Consider the following 15719-nt stretch of genomic DNA (forward strand, 5'->3'; position numbering starts at 1 on the left):
ATGGCTGTCTTTTCCCTTTGTCCTTACACAGCCTTTCCTCTGTGTGTATGTGTCCTAATCTCCTCTTATAGGGATACCAGTCATACTGAGTTATGGTCTGTCCATAAGACCTCATTTTAACTCTGTTACCTCGTTAAAGGCCTGTCTGCAAATATAGTCACATTCTGATGTGTGCTGGGGGTTAGGCTTTCAATCATGAATTTTGGAGGGATACAATTCAGTCTATAACAGTGCCCTTGATATTTTTCTCTTTATTTCATTAAAGAAAATGCTGGGCCCAACCAACTAAGTTAAATTTTGTGACCCACTGAATTGACTCGGGACCACAGGTTGAAAGGCACTGCTTTAGTGGGTTGTGTTGGCTTACCCGGTTAGTGTGAAATTGAAACCAGCATTAGGATTTGCCTGTGACTTAGTGTGGAGACAGGCCCAGAGGCACAAAACAGTAAGAGTCAGAGTGGACATCCTTCCGCAAACACAGATATCACCTTAGCCTAGGATTGGCCAACATTTTCTGTAAAGGGCCAGATAGCAAATATTTTCATCTTTGCAGGCCGTACGGTCTCTATCAAGACAATTTTGCTGTTGTAGTGTGAAAGCAGCCATAGACAATATGGAAACGAGTGGGCATGGCTGTGTTCCAAAAAGCTTTACTTACAGACACCTAGATTTTAATTTTGTATAATCTCCATGTGTGATGAAATAATCTTTTGATTTTTTTGACCATTTAAAAATGTAAAAACCATTGTCAGTTCATGGACTCTACGAAAGCAGGCAGCAGGCCAGATCTGATCCGCAGGCTGGAGGTTGCTGACCGCTGCCCACCGCTGCCCTTGCTGGCACAGCCTCGGTCTTCTGGCTGTAGACTCTGGAGGAATTGACCTAGGTGATTTTCCTCTGTCCATGTAAAATGTGAACTGATTATCTTATTTGACCCTTGTGATTCCTCTGTGTTTTCAGAAGGAAAATCTCTGTGGCCCTCATGATCAAAACTTATTTTTAAAGCATATGTTATCTTCTTAGCAGAAAACTCTACTTAGGGATGGGGGACCTTCTTAAAGTCCCCACACAATTGTTTGTCAGATGGTGAAGTTAGGAATAGAGTTGTCACTGAAAAGTCTATACAAAAACAACAGAGCTTGAATGTAAGGAGGGGTCTCCTTTGGGAAGCTAATATCCAGGGAAACAGAGTGACCAAAGAAAGGCCCAGGTGTCCTCATGGTGGATGGAGGAGAGCAGCTCAGTGGCAGGGGCCCTGCCCCAGGTTCTTCTCCCAGGTAGGGGCAGGCTGGAGGGTGAGTAAGGTCTCCACAGTGTCCTTTTCTTTCGCAACCCAGAATGCAAGCCCAGGTGTGTGTGGCTGCCTCTCACTTCCTGTGGGGGCTGCCTGCAGTCTCAGAATGTCCATCTCAGTGCCTGCGTAGATCTCCTCCCCTCCCAGAGGGTCCAAGAGAACAAAGGTGTCTGAGAAAGCCAGAGTGTGGCCACCCGGTTTCTATGCTCCAAGGGATTTATTTCAGTGGTAGGTGGAGCAGCTGTGTGGAGCACATGGCTAATGATAATGGATTGACTGACCAGAAGCAGGAGAGGACCTAGCAGAAGGAGGAGGTCAAGCTGCCCCAAGACTTGGGGACAGCCTGCGTCTCCCTCCATGTCATGCTGACTGCTCTCAGGTGTGTCAAGACTCCGGACCTCATGACCATGTATATTCCAGAGGGTCTCACGGACTGACTCCGGAAGAGCAATGTTGAGTGCCTATTTTGTGCCGCAGAAGGAAAACCCCTTTATCCCAAGGGCTTTCCCATCTGGAAATGCGCAGACTGTAAACCAAGGCCCCAGGAAACGGTTTTTAACTAACATGAAAAAAAAAAAAAATGGGCTTGAATATCCAAAACTTCACTTTAAAAAATCAGTAAGATAAAATTTAAATGATTTGTATTATTTTATTTTGAGACTATTTGCTTCATGCCATCGTAACATATAATAATAAAATAGCTTTGGCCTGACAGTCATCTTAAAGTGAATTTAAAAACACAATTTAATGAAATGGCACTTTTAAGCTTTTAGTGTAGCACATTTTCGAATTATCTTGCTTAAATTAAATTGCTGTGCTTTTTTGCTTTCAGTACTTATAAGAGCTCTGTTTTGTTTCTGGTTTCCTTGTGTTATCCCTGAGATGATTTTTTTTTTTATTGAAATATAACATTCATGCAGAAAAGTGCACAAATTGTTAAGTGCACTGATAATGAATTTTCGCAAAGTGAATTCTTCTTTGTAACCAGCAGCCAGGTGGAAAAAGAATGTCACTTAAACACAAGGAGTCCCCTCGGGGCCCCATCTAGTCCCTATACACCCCAGTTTCCATCAAGGGTAACTAATAGCATGACTTCTAACAAGAAAGGTTGGTTTTATCTAGTATGAACTTTATATAAATAAAATTGACCAGAAGCAGGAGAGGACCTAGCAGAAGGCAGAGGTCAAGCTGCCGTAAGACTGGGGGACAGCCTGGATGTCCCTGAGTTTGCACTCTCTTGTGTCATAGTAGAATAACATTATATTTAGGAGATTCATCCATGTTGTTATGAGTAGTACTTTGTTCATTTTCGTTGCTGTGTAATACTGTTTAACAATATCAAAATGTATTTAGCCCTTCTATTGCAAGTGGCCTTTTGAGTTATTTCGAGTTTGGGGCTATTACAAATAGTACTGGTAGGATCATTCTTGTGCATGTCCATGGGTAAGTGTATGTAGCATTTCTGTAGGATAGGCTCTGGATGGCAGGATCTGGGATCACAGGATGTGTGTGTTCAATTGAAACTGCCAGTTATCAGTGGACACTCCCACTAGCAATGTATGAGTATCAGTTGCTCTATATCCTTACCAATACTTCATGGTTTTAGTCTTTATCATTTTAGCCAGTCCTGTAGGTGTGTTGGTAATGCGTTGTGGTTTTAATTTGCCTTTATTTGATGACTGAACTGGAGCATTTATATGTTTATTGGCCATTTGGATTTTCTGTTTTGTCTTCTCAAGTATTTGTCTGTTTCTTTATTGGATGCTCTGCCTTTTCCTTACTGATTTTAGAGTTATTTGTTGTATATATGTATTGCAATTATGTTCTCCACTCTGTGGCTTCCCTTTGATTCTGTTGATGTCATTTGATGAAGACATTTTTATTTTTAGTATAGTCCAAATTATCATAGTTTTCCTTTGTGGTTAACACTTTTTTGTGTTCTCTTTTAAGAAACATCTTTACCTATTACAATGTATGAAGGTGTTCTCTATGTTTTCTTCTAAGAGCTTTATTGTTTTGCCTTTCACATTTAGTTCTATTCTCCACCCAGAATTAATTTTTGCATGGTGTATGGTGGAAATTAAGATTCATGTCTTTCATACGGATACCCAGTGTATTCATTTTCTAGGCTATTATAACATTGTGCCACAAAATAGGTGGCTTAAAACAGCAGAAATTTATTCTCTCATGATTCTGGAGGCTAGGAGTCCAAAATCAAGGTGTGAGCAGGGTCGTGGTCTCTCTGAGGAAAGCTCTAGGGAAGAGTCCTTCCTTGCCTATTCCCAGCTTCTGGTGGTGGCCAGGAATCCTTGGCATTCCTTTGTTGGCAGCTGCATTGCTCTGACCTCGGTCTCTGTGGCCACGTGGCCATCTTCCCCACATGTCTCTGTCTAGATTTTTTTCTTCCTTTAAGGACAGTCATTGGATTCAGAGTCCATACTAATTCACTGTAACTCATCTTAACTAATCACATCTGCAACAACCCTATTTCCAAATCAGATGCCAAGGTACTTGGGGGTTAGGACTTCATATCTTTTTGGGGGTCACAGTTCAATCTATACTACCCAGTGAACCCAGCATTTATTACTTTTATTTTTATACATTTATACTTTATTTTTATACATTTATACATACTTTTATACATTCATTACTTCATTGTCACCTTTGCGTAAGTTAGGTAACTGTGTAGCTCTGTTTTTGGACATTCTATTTTGTCCTGTTGGTCTGTTTGTCTGGCCTTGCACAAATGCTATAAACTATTACTCTGTAATGAATCTTGATATCTGGTAGAGTAAGTCTTCCAGCCCTGTTCCTCTTGTTCAGGATTAACTAGGCTTTCGGCCCTTTGCATTTCCTTAAACTTTAGAATCTGCTTGTCAATTTCCATCAGAAAAAAAAAAAAGCACCTAGTTTAAAAAAAAAATGACGGTGAAGTTAAGATGCAATTGCAAGGAGAATCAACCTATAAAAATACTGGACTTCCAGCCCATGTACATGGCCCACCCTCTATTTAGGTCTTCTGTAATTTCCCTCAACATTTTGTCGTTTTCAGCGTAAAGTCTTACATATCTTTTTTGGACTTATTCCTAGGTATTAGGTATTCTTTTGATGGAGATTTGTATTGGTGAAATAAAAAGCCAAGAGTGAGAAGGAAGGTTTCTACTAGGCTTACTACTTCACATTATTGAGGAATTTTTCCAAGTTTACCAAGCTTAGCAGAACTGAGATTCAAATCAAGATCTCCCTGACTCCAAATCAGAGCTGGGAAAATAAATCAATTATTACTTTAAAATGCAATGTTAGTGAGATGATTCAAAATGTGGGAGGCTCAGGTGGATAAAACAGGTCCTTGGTAGGGAACACCTGGTAGATGCCCTTGGTCTCCAGTGTTGCAACATTGAGAACGTGCACATAGGCTGGAAGAGATGCTGAGACAAGACTCAGATACTGGATAGGGGTGGGAGACTTGATCTGAGATTTGCAATGTTCTTAGGACCTTAGAGTTACCCGGAAGTACCAGGTAGGCCAGGAGGATGGCCATGGTGGTAGGAGTTTGAGTCCTTTCCCTCTTAAACCAGAGCTGTTCTGTTGCACTTTTATCTAATATTTTGGAATTAAGCCCTTCGAAATGTGCACATATGTGTGTTTCTAAGGTTAGAACTACCAATAACAAGAAAAGAATTTTTTTTATAATAAAATATTTCCCATTATAATGGATTCTCCAGGTATGTGGTGTGCTAGCTGGATATCTTTTGGCATAATTGTTACACATTTGGCATGGACACACACACACACACAGACATACACACACATGCACACACAGTTCTGGTACTAAAGAATAGCTTTAAAACTATCAGACTAGATATTCTTTAACATTCCGTTCAGCCCCAAGGTTCTGGGATTCTGATATTGTAGCCAACCTAAACTCAAGGGGCTCTGCACACGTCTTGATTAACCTTGATCTTGGCGACATTGTGATACTGTGTGCATTTCATGGGCCTTCCCCAGAGCCACTCCAGAATGTCTACTTGGAGGGACTTGGGAGCAGTAATCCGGTTGGAAAAGAGCTAGACATGTCCAGCCTCTGCGTTTGCATCATAGCAAAGCAGTGTGTCTGTTCAGACTGTGGATTGCAGATCTTAGGAACAACTTAATTTGAAAGGGCAAGTCAGAAATAATTCAAGTATACTACAAAACAGAGTTTTTGTTTTATTTTCTTTTTTTCCCGATACATGTGATGTGATCACCTAACAGGAACTCATTACCAGTAAGAAAAGAAAGATATGATTATTATAACTGTATACTTCATTCTCATGAGTCTCATAGAAGCAGAATTGTTGTTTTTTCCTCCCAATGGTCAGCTGATTATTCCAATGCCATTTGCTTCTTTTATTTCTTCCCCAAATAAACTGGGTACCCATGGCCTTAAGGTTGAAATGTAGTGATAATAATATGAAATGATATCAGAACTACTGCTGCTACTATTCCTATTACCTGGGAGTTGATGGGGATTGGAGATGGGGAGCTAAAACCCTACCCCCACCCATCCAGTCATCCGTTTACATGATTCTGCACACCCATGTGTGCCACTGAGCCCCAAATCTTTGTCTCTGCAGTCCAGCTTTAGAGCCATGGATGCTGGGACCCCTGCATCTGGCCTCTAGGGCAGCTGAGCAGGAGCTTGTATTGGTGCCTTGCTCAACAGTGAGCCTCTGATTCCCTCTTGACCTGGCAATAGCCGACGTGAAGGGAGCAGCCAGCTTACGACCTTCCTGCCCCCTCATTCTGTGGCCAATAATTCCTTTCTGCTGGCTGAGCACATTCCATGCTCATCTCTTTTTCTATTCATCACTCCTCGTCCTTCTCCTCTTCTTCTCTCTCTGCTGTTTACTCCCACTCCAGCAAATAATAAAACAACAACCACAACCTTGCTTGAGTCTGCCCTCTTGTTGGAGTATAGCCAGAAGGACTCTGGCCCCTGCCGGCAGGGGAAGCAGATGGGTCAGCGTTGCCTTCTCAGAGCACCCCTCCCACCTCCCTTCCACCCAGTTTATCCAGTGAAAGGGAAGGCCACAGTCAGTCAAAAGTAAGCTCAGTTTCCTAGGAAACCCTGTATTTTCTAGTTCCCATCCTCCTCCCTGGCGATTGGGCTTTGTTTGTGTGCTTCCTTGTTTAATGGTTTCTTTCACCATTTGGAACTCTTTAATTTTTCAGACAATCAAGTTTGGGCTTGCAGAGAATATTGTAGCATGGCAGGTTGCAGAACTATACTGTATTTTAAATTGACGGTTATTTTTGTGCGCAAGCTTCACAGCTTGTACCTCATGTTGCACAGGACAGCCATGGGCACAGAGAGCTTTGGAGGGGAGGGGATTCATGCTCCCTATGCCCCCTCACCTCCATTCTTTGCTTTTGAAAATGAGACTCAACAAAGACTCACACAGTGGTTCCTTAGCAAGTGGGCCCTGCAAATGTGTGTTAGCTGTATCATCAGTCTACACACGCTAGAGGAAAAATTGGAATCTCAGTTACAAAATGTATGTAATTTGGTCACAGAAGTGAACGAAAAAGGGTGAATGAAGCCCTTTGAATGCAACAGAATGACTAGAACTGTCTCCCCTGTGCAAGGCGTTGGGTCAGACAAGGTGCCAGTCGTTTGAAGATACATTTAGCCTGGGTTCTTGCCCTCAAGGACCTGGCCATTTTCCTTGCAGCAGATAGTGTGAAAAGTTGTACAGTAGAGGTATATAGAGAGTAAGACTAATTCTCATGGAGGAAACTGGGCAAGAACTTCAGGGAGGGATTTATACTAGAGTTGGCTTGAGGGACAGGTTGGTTCTGTGTTCTTGCAGGTGGAGGTGAGGGCACAATAAGAAAGGAAATAGGACAGGTGAAGGCTCAGAGGAGGGACGAGTGTTGAGAACAGCAAGTGCTCTGAGAAGGCAAGGCATGAGGGAGGAGGAAGAAATGAATGATACTGCCAATGAGGTGGGTTTGGAATGATGGTGGATGGCTTTGAGTGCAAAGCTGAAAAGTTTGTGGAAGTCATTGGTCTTTCTAGCAGTGTCACCAAGCTGTGAGTTTCCTGGGAGCTGGCTTAGGCACTGCAGGGGAAGGGGTCTGGGATGCCAGCTGCTCCCCCAATTCTAGAGGAGAGAGCAGCTCCTCTCATCTTCATTCTGTATACGAAGATATTGTCTGTCTTTTGAGGAGGATTCCACTTTAAGAAAAACCCATTGGCATATGCATGAGACCCATTAATTTATTCAGTCAGTCACTCAACAAATATTAAATGCCTACTACATACCAGACCCTGTACAAGGGTGTACTGAAAGACCATTGAAGATTTTTGAACTGATCAGTTGCCTGGTAGCAGGGGTGCTGGGTCTTGAGTTAAAATCCTATCTTTGCCACCCACTAATAAGAACTTGGGCAAGTCTCTTGGCCTCGTTGGACCCATTTTCTCCCTGTAAAGTATAGGCCTGGGCTGCTAAATCCTTTCCAGCTGAGACAGTCTGGGAGTGACATGAAAAGTGCTGTAACCAGCGTTTGTGTGTGTTGGGAGGGCGGGGAAAGAGAGGCCAGAGTCAGAGAGAGGTGGTGATGGCAAGAGCTTCTGTGAGTCTGAGTGAAGCCTTTCATTTATTCATTCAACAAACATTTCATACTCAGTGCCAGCCACTGTGCCAAGCATTGGGAAAATAACAGTAACCAAAACAAAATCCGTACCCTCGAGGCACTATCTCTGTAGGGGGTGGCAGAGGAACTGGGAACATGGGAGATAGATCTAGAAATGTAGTGTGAAACTTATCCCATGGGATGACAGTTGGGACAGTGGAAGTGTATGTAGCAGGAAAGAGATAGCAAAACAGTATTGAGAGAGAAGGAGTTCTGAGGAGATAGAACCTGGGAACATGCTGTGGAGAACCAATCAATGTTCCACTCCTTGATGGAAAGCACGTTTCTTCATCAAGTCCATACAACAAACCTAACCCCAGGAATACGCTCTTGTGGCTAAGAAGTTAGGACACACCAAAGAGATAATGTCCATTTAGACATGCATTTCTCCTTGACTCTATCACTTCTATGTGTGAAGCAGAATTAGACCAAAGCCACGTATGATTTTGTATAATAGCTGGTCTATTTGGTTTCCTCAAAAAGGTCTTTAATAAGTACCAATGATATGTATAAAGTTGTATGGGTGACTGCCTAAGTGAACTGCCAGCCCCTCAAATATTTTCCCAGACCAGCTGGCTCTTTTATTTTTTATTTTTTCATTTTCCCCAAGTAATTGGAGCAGATCCAGAAACAGATTCGGAGAGCCTCAAGCTTTTCCTTTTTTACCCTTCAGTAATTACATGTCACAGGTTGTCTTCCCTGTTAGAGTCTGAAGCTGAGCAATTAGTCTGCCATTGTCTTTGCAGGAAATGACATATCAGTATGGCTTCTGGGGAAGGCAACTGTTGACCATCCTGGTTAAAATAATTTGGAAAGTGTTCAGCATTTCCTCCAGTTGATCATTTAGACTGGCTGATTTAGAAAGCTTTTGGAAATGTGCAAAATGTACCATGGTTATCAGGACTGGAAATACTATGGGGTCAGTTCCCTGAGCAAAATAAGTTTCTGAACTATGGCTTTGATCTCTGGACATTCTGCCTTGTCCCACATGTGCCTGAGCCCAGGGCCTTGGCATTCTATTCTTTTTGTGATGCTTTGTTGGAGACTGATTAGTCAGGATGTTTTCCAGCTGCAGGTAACTGAAAACCCAAGTCAAGGAGTCCTAAACAATAAGACATTTATTGGAAATCCAGAGGTGACACAGACTTCAACACCAACCTAATGCAGTAACGTACACTCTGCTTCACTGTGTTTGTTCTGTCTCTGGACCAGCTTTATCCTTATACTGGAACAAAATAGCTGTAGAAGTTCTAGGTGTCACATTCCACACTACATTCAGAGGAGGGAGCTTCTCCCAAAGGAGTGAGTAGAAGCTTCCAGAAAAACATTCTTCACATCGCATTGGCTTAAACTGGGCCACATGCTTATTCTTAAACCAATCACTGGCAGTAGGAATGGATATCTCTTGGATCAATGCTTCTCAAACTTCCGTGTGCACACAGATCACCTGGGGAAACTTTCAAAATCAATTCTGATTCAGCTGGCTTGGGTGAGGCCTCAGCCGACAGCTCTTACAAGCTCGCGGGTGATGCGAATGTTGCGGGTCAGCACACTGCAAAATCTTGGAGTGTCCCACCCCCACTCGCAGCTGGGGCTGCTGCCATGTGCCCATGGGCACTGTGGGTGCAGAAATATGGGGGCTTTGTTGGGAAGAAGAAAGAGGGAATGACCACATGCAGATGAGAACTATATTAGAGATGCCTGTGTTCAGTGTGTAATTAGCATTTTAACTTTATACCGGGAGTCATACAATAGTCTGTGATATGTATTAAAAGCAGAATTGTTACGTGGGAGCACTCACAAAAATTTTATTCATTTATGGTGATGCAGGCGTTGCGGTTCTTGAAACAAAAGATAAAACAGTCATGCCACCTGTTTTGCTATCATTCAGCTGTTTTTATTAGTAATGAATACCATATATCTGGTGTGTCTCAAAAAGAACAAATTCAAATGAAATGGATTGAAATAGCCTTAAGTATAAAAAGAGTGTGCCAAATCCAGCCTTTGTTCTGTGAGTGGAAATCCCATCAGTCATGGTTATTGGGGAGGGAGAGTACACCCCCACTTGTCCTAAGAGTCACTTGTCATGATATTGGGTATGAAAAATGCTGCCAATGGTGAATTTCTGCCAAAGTGAATGGCCACAATGCGCTTATAAGTGGTTTTCAGTGGAGAAAGTCATTATGCTCTATTCGTCTGAAAAGGAAGAACTGTTCTGTTATTTTGTTGTGCTTGACAAAAGATACACAGGATTCCTGTGCTACAGCTGTTTAGGAAAAAGGCTGATAAGATGGAAGGACCAGTGTCCACCCTGAAGCTGGACAATCACAGGCTCAGTGGGCTTAGCATGAAGTATGTGGACAGGTGCTGAGTAGACCTTCCCGAGATTGTCACTGTGGTAGTTGCTGTCCTGGACCTCATGTGCTAGACAACATCACCCAGGAGGGGACATGGAATTTCACTGCTCAGTCTGTTTGTCCCACCTGCCTCAGAACCACTGGTTCACATCTATGAGACTGATGGGAAGCTGGAGCTTGGTGTGGTCTCCTGTAGAGACCAGAGCAACTGTACCTGGCCTCACCAGCATGAGTCACCAGAGTGCCCATACTTAGGAAATCACCAGTTGTGTCTTGTCTATTCAAAGGACCTGAAAGGTTGAGAGATTATCTGCTACTCTGGGCTAGCTGGGGAGAGCTGCTAGACTTGAAGCCCCAGGAAGGCAGGCATTATGCTTGTGTCACACAGGCGCCCTGTATATTGACAGAATGATTGAACAGCTAGTCTGTTCCCAGGTGATCTGTCAGTCAACAGCATGGACTAATCGCTCACTCTCAAAGGAGAAGTATTAAGACAACATTGTGTTGCCTACCTTCAGTAATGTGTAGTCTAAATATAGAATGCTTAGGTGTCCCATCTACATGTTTAGGACCTCATAGGCTGCCAAGCAGCGATGAGATAATATTAATGATTACCTGAGCTCATGTGGGACAAGCAGATTGCGCCATTGCCTGTGGATGGACTCGACAGTCCTGATGGGCGCCTCCCCTCTGTGCTGCGATAAGGCAAGGCATTATCAGCTGTGGAAGGAATTTTAAAATAGGGAAAAAGGTAGGACCTTCCCTGACAAATTAAAAGGCTGACTTTAAAAGTAGTACATTTATTTAAAGTACCTATATGAAATAAAGTATTTTTAAAAAGAAAAAAATAAAGAGGTATAAGATAATACTGAGTTGGGAAAATCAAGGTAGAAAAGGCAATGGGAATGAAGCTAGGCCTGAAAGCTGGGTCCATGCATGTAGTTCAGGGGACCAGTGAAGTTAGATGGGGAAAAACATGATCTCATCATTGTCTCTAACCCTTATCTGAAATTGTACGTTTCCTAATATTATGAAAGTAGCATTAGCTATGTGGCCTTCATAGAAATTATGAATATTCCACAGAGGAGCTAAGTTGTTACACTTATTTAATGTTAATTAATTTCAATTTAAATAGCCAGATGTAGCTAGTGGCCGCAATATTGGTCAAGGCAGGCCTAGTGCCTAATAATAAATTCCATGTTTTTTTTTAAAAAAAGAAATTATGAATATTTTCATACTATATTACAGTTATAGATATTCTGAAGTATCATTTATGCCTAATAGTACTTCAAAATTACAGTGTATTAGACTTCTTGAAAATTATTTAAGTATTGAAAGATGCTCATAACAATTTTGTCAAATATTTTGCTAACCGTATAACAGTATACTCTGTTTTTGACTCCTGTGCATTTCATGTATTAGTTTCAAGCATTTGTAAACATCATTTTGAGAAAGATGTCTTTAGACGGCCATAGCACAAAAGGTAAAGAGCCCCTGCCTTTGACAATGGCCAGGCCTTCTACCAGAGAATGGATGGCCTACCTAGAGTCTCAGAGGCAGGACAGGCCTCTGGGCACTACAGCATTTGATAGGAAGATGTGGAAAAGCTGGGGTGAGCTTGAGTGCCTGGCTAACATGACTCAACAGGTCCATCCATTGAGGAAGGACAGGCTGTATAGGTTGTGTTTAGAAAGGATGCCTTGTACAGCCATGAGAGTTGGATGGGAAGGGAAGAAACTGGAGGCCAAGAGACCAGTGTATGCCAGGCATGATGCTGACCAGATGGAGTGTAACGTTGAGAATAGGGAGAAGCAATGTGTTCCCAGCACCACTGTGGAACTCTTGTGGGGCTGGACTGGGCCAGGGTGTGCAGTGGAGGTGAAGAAGGCCGTGTTAGTTTATAGGCCTGAGGGACTGGGAGAATGATGATAACAGCTCAGGCTTACTGGGTGTTTACTGTGTGCCAGAGGCTGTTATAAGCCCTTCTATGTCATGTATATATGTTCTTTAATTGATATCATTCAATCCTCATAGCAACTCTAGGAAGTCAGTACAGTAATCCCTGTTTTACACATAATAAAGCCTAGAAAAGAAAGGTTAGGAAAAGTGTCCAGGGTCTCACAGCTAGCTGGCAAGAAGGGAGGATATTACTGGAAAAAAGGAAAAGAGGAATTGGTTTGGGGGAATATGTTATAGTTCAACTGTAGATATTTTTCCATTGTTGTCTTCAAATATTTCAAAGGGCTAAACATTCAGATATTTATAAGCATAGTTTCTGGTGTATTTCATTGTCTAGTATTTAAATTTTTATTAGTGAATACTGAGATGATTTGTAGATTGGTTTCATCTTACTGGGAAAAAACAGAGAAAACTGGTAGGTGGGATTTAGTACATTGATGGGTGCCCAAAGCAGAGGAAGAGGCTGCAGTTTACAGAAGACAAACATAATATGTATTCAATTATTTGTGTTTAATGATGTGGTTTTTCTTTTGTTGTGGTATTGTTTTCCAGGACCAGTCCTGCCGCTGTTGTAGAAGACATGTGGTGTATATAAAGTTTGTGATCATTGGCGGAAATTTTGGTAAGTGTTGCTGCATTTACTTCGAATGCCTCTTGCTGTAAAATGGTGCTTATGAAGGGAAGCTGTTGCCTTGTTCTGTGCATCTTTTACTTCTGCACTAAACTCAGGCAGTATGGAGTTCTATAATTAAATGTGACATTGAATTGATGTTTTCTGACAGTGTGATACTTTTTCTTGTTATTGCTCATAGTATTAAGCAATATGGGGTTTTCTAAAACGTAGTAAGTCTAGATTTAGAAAGTTTCTGGATGCCGGTTAAAGAATACCCTTGACAGTTTATGTGCTAAGCCAGCCATATAATATAAGAGTAATAAACCTGCAGACCCAAAGAATAAAAGTCTCCAAAACAGAGAGATCCATGTGACCCATATATTAAAAGAAGGAAAAGCAGGCAGCTTAGGAAATGGGAAATTAAAGGAAGCTACAAGTCCAGCTTGCCTGGGAGCCAGCCCACAGCCAGCATAACAGTGGTCTTGGGAGACCGAGAACATTCAATTCAGCGACCACCCAGACCTTGCTAGCAAGGTAAGAGGATAGTCTTTGCAATCAGGAGACCTGGGTTAAAATGTAAGTTCTATACCTACTGGTTGTTAGATAACCTCTCTGAGCCTGTTTCTTCTTCTGTAAAATGAGGCTTATCATGTTACCTACCTCGTAGAGTTGTTGAGAATAAAATGAGGTAGGTAGTGCTGGAGCATAGTAAGTGCTCAATAAAGCCAGTCATTCTTAGGAATGGAGCAGCCTTGTTTGGAGACTGGACATTTCCCATTGAAGTCAAGCTACCAAGAGGCATATTTATCTTCCAGCAGGAAGGCTGCTGGGGATGGGCCGGTTACAACCCTTTGATGTTGCTAGAGCATCCCAGCTACTTACCACAACCCCTCCTCCAAAATTTACTTCATAAGAACCTGTGGGAATCCCTGCAACATTTACCACCTTTTCCAACCCTGGAGACCCATTCTGAGACAAGTCTGGCTAACTAACTCCCTTCCTGCCGCCTTCACAACCAGGGAGGTCACCTTGTTTGAGCTCTGTTCATTTTTGGAGTTAATGTCATTTTGAATCACATTTATGAGGAAAGAAGGGTGGGGATAGATGACACCATTGGTTGGACCTCAATTGCCATGTTTAAGCTTTCATTTCCAAACCTTTCTTTTGATTTTACATTTTTGTCTATGCTTATTACGTAGCCTTCACAGGGATCGGATTGCTGCGCTGAAATTTTTGAGCTTTGACTGAAAGAATTTGGCTTTTGGGTGGGGCCTTTACCTGTGGTTGGGAGACTCAGCTGTGGCATTGCAGATGGGCCAGTGTTTAAGGTCAGATGTCTGCAAGTGACTGTGCTCCCATTTCATGGAATCAAAGAGAGGGACATGGCTTCAAGGGTTGTCTGGCCCAATCCCCTGCTAGCAAAAAAAAAAGCAAAACAAAAGCAAAAAAACAGTATTCTACTGATCCCTGACAAGGGAATTCAAATTCTTCCAGAGATAAGGAGCTTGCTGTTGCACAGGGTACCTTGGTTCAATTAAAAGGACAATCAGGGCCTACAGGGAAACCCTTGTGGGGAGGGGAGGTATAGTTGTTCTGTCTCTCAGTTCTGGTGGTATTTATGCAGTTGTATGCTTTGGTGAAAACTCACAGAACTGTACACTAGAAAGGGTGAGTTCTCCTGAATGTTAATTAGACCTGAATTTTAAAAATGGAAAAAAAACCCAGCATTTAAAAATTGAACAATCAGCCCAACTTGTTAAAAAGAAAGTGAGGAGGCCGGGTGCGGTGGCTCACGCCTGTAATCCTAGCACTTTGGGAGGCTGAGGAGGGCAGATCACAAGGTCAGGAGATCAAGACCATCCTGGCCAACGTGATAAAACCCCATCTCTACTAAAAATACAAATCTAGGAGGTGGAGGTTGCATTAAGCCGAGATTGCGCCACTTTACGCCAGCCTGGGTGACACAGCGAGACTCCATCTCAAAAGAAAAGAAAAAAGAAAAAAAGAAAGTGAGGAATGCAAAGGAGAGAGGGAGGAGGGAAGAAAGAAAAGCCATCCAGTCCTTATATTGAACTATTAATACAGTGTATGTGCTCCATGGGACAGGGACTTGGTCTTGTTCCTTTCTGGAGTCTTGGTGCCTGGATAGTGCCTGGCACATAGAAGGCATAAATGTATTAAATATTTATTGAATCACCTATTGCTCTTACTCACCTTCAAAGTAAGTCCGCTCACTTTCTAACACTCCAGCCCACCAAATATTTGAAGACACTGTCCTTCCTCATTCAACTTCTCTTCTCTGGGTGAACTTAACATCTCCCAGTCCTGGCCTCCTTGTCCTCTGATGCTATTTTCATACCCCTCTCCATCTGGCAGAGCTCCTTGAGGAGGCATCTGCTTCCCCACACCTCTCCTGTGCACCTAGACCAGCACTAGACACGCTGACGCACAGGTATGGCCCAGGAGGAGCACAGAGGGTGCTTGCTTCTGTGGATGCTGTTAATAGACACCCAATCCTCTTCCTTTCACAATCAGTATGAAGCGTCTAGTCATGGATCATAAGGGATTTATTTAACGCAGTCTTCTAAGAAAGGAGCTCCTAAAAGTAGGGAGGGTGGCAGTGCAAGAAAGAGCTCAGGCGCAGCTCATCCTCTTATAGGCCTTGTCTGAAATGAAGCCAGGTCCTGGCACCCTCAGTCTGAGGCAGCATGGTGCTGTTGATAAATCTTTAGAGGCAGTACTGTGTCACAGATTCCGATTCCTCATTACAAGTCATAGGAAGTTTGAAATTCTTCCAACTAAACTTGTGAGTACCTTG

General features: G+C 42.5%; 1 protein-coding gene across 1 annotated transcript in view; it reads left to right on the top strand.

Annotated features, from left to right (window-relative positions):
- Window positions 1–15719, top strand: part of FYN (FYN proto-oncogene, Src family tyrosine kinase) — a 181288-nt gene that overhangs the window by 49988 nt on the left and 115581 nt on the right. Inside the window, exon 2 of the mRNA XM_050789058.1 lies at window positions 12841–12910. The gene's annotated coding sequence lies outside the window, so the exon portion shown is untranslated. The remainder of the gene's footprint in view (window positions 1–12840; window positions 12911–15719) is intronic.

Source organism: Macaca thibetana, chromosome 4 (genome assembly GCF_024542745.1).
Source record: "Macaca thibetana thibetana isolate TM-01 chromosome 4, ASM2454274v1, whole genome shotgun sequence".
Taxonomy (NCBI): Eukaryota; Metazoa; Chordata; class Mammalia; order Primates; family Cercopithecidae; genus Macaca; species Macaca thibetana.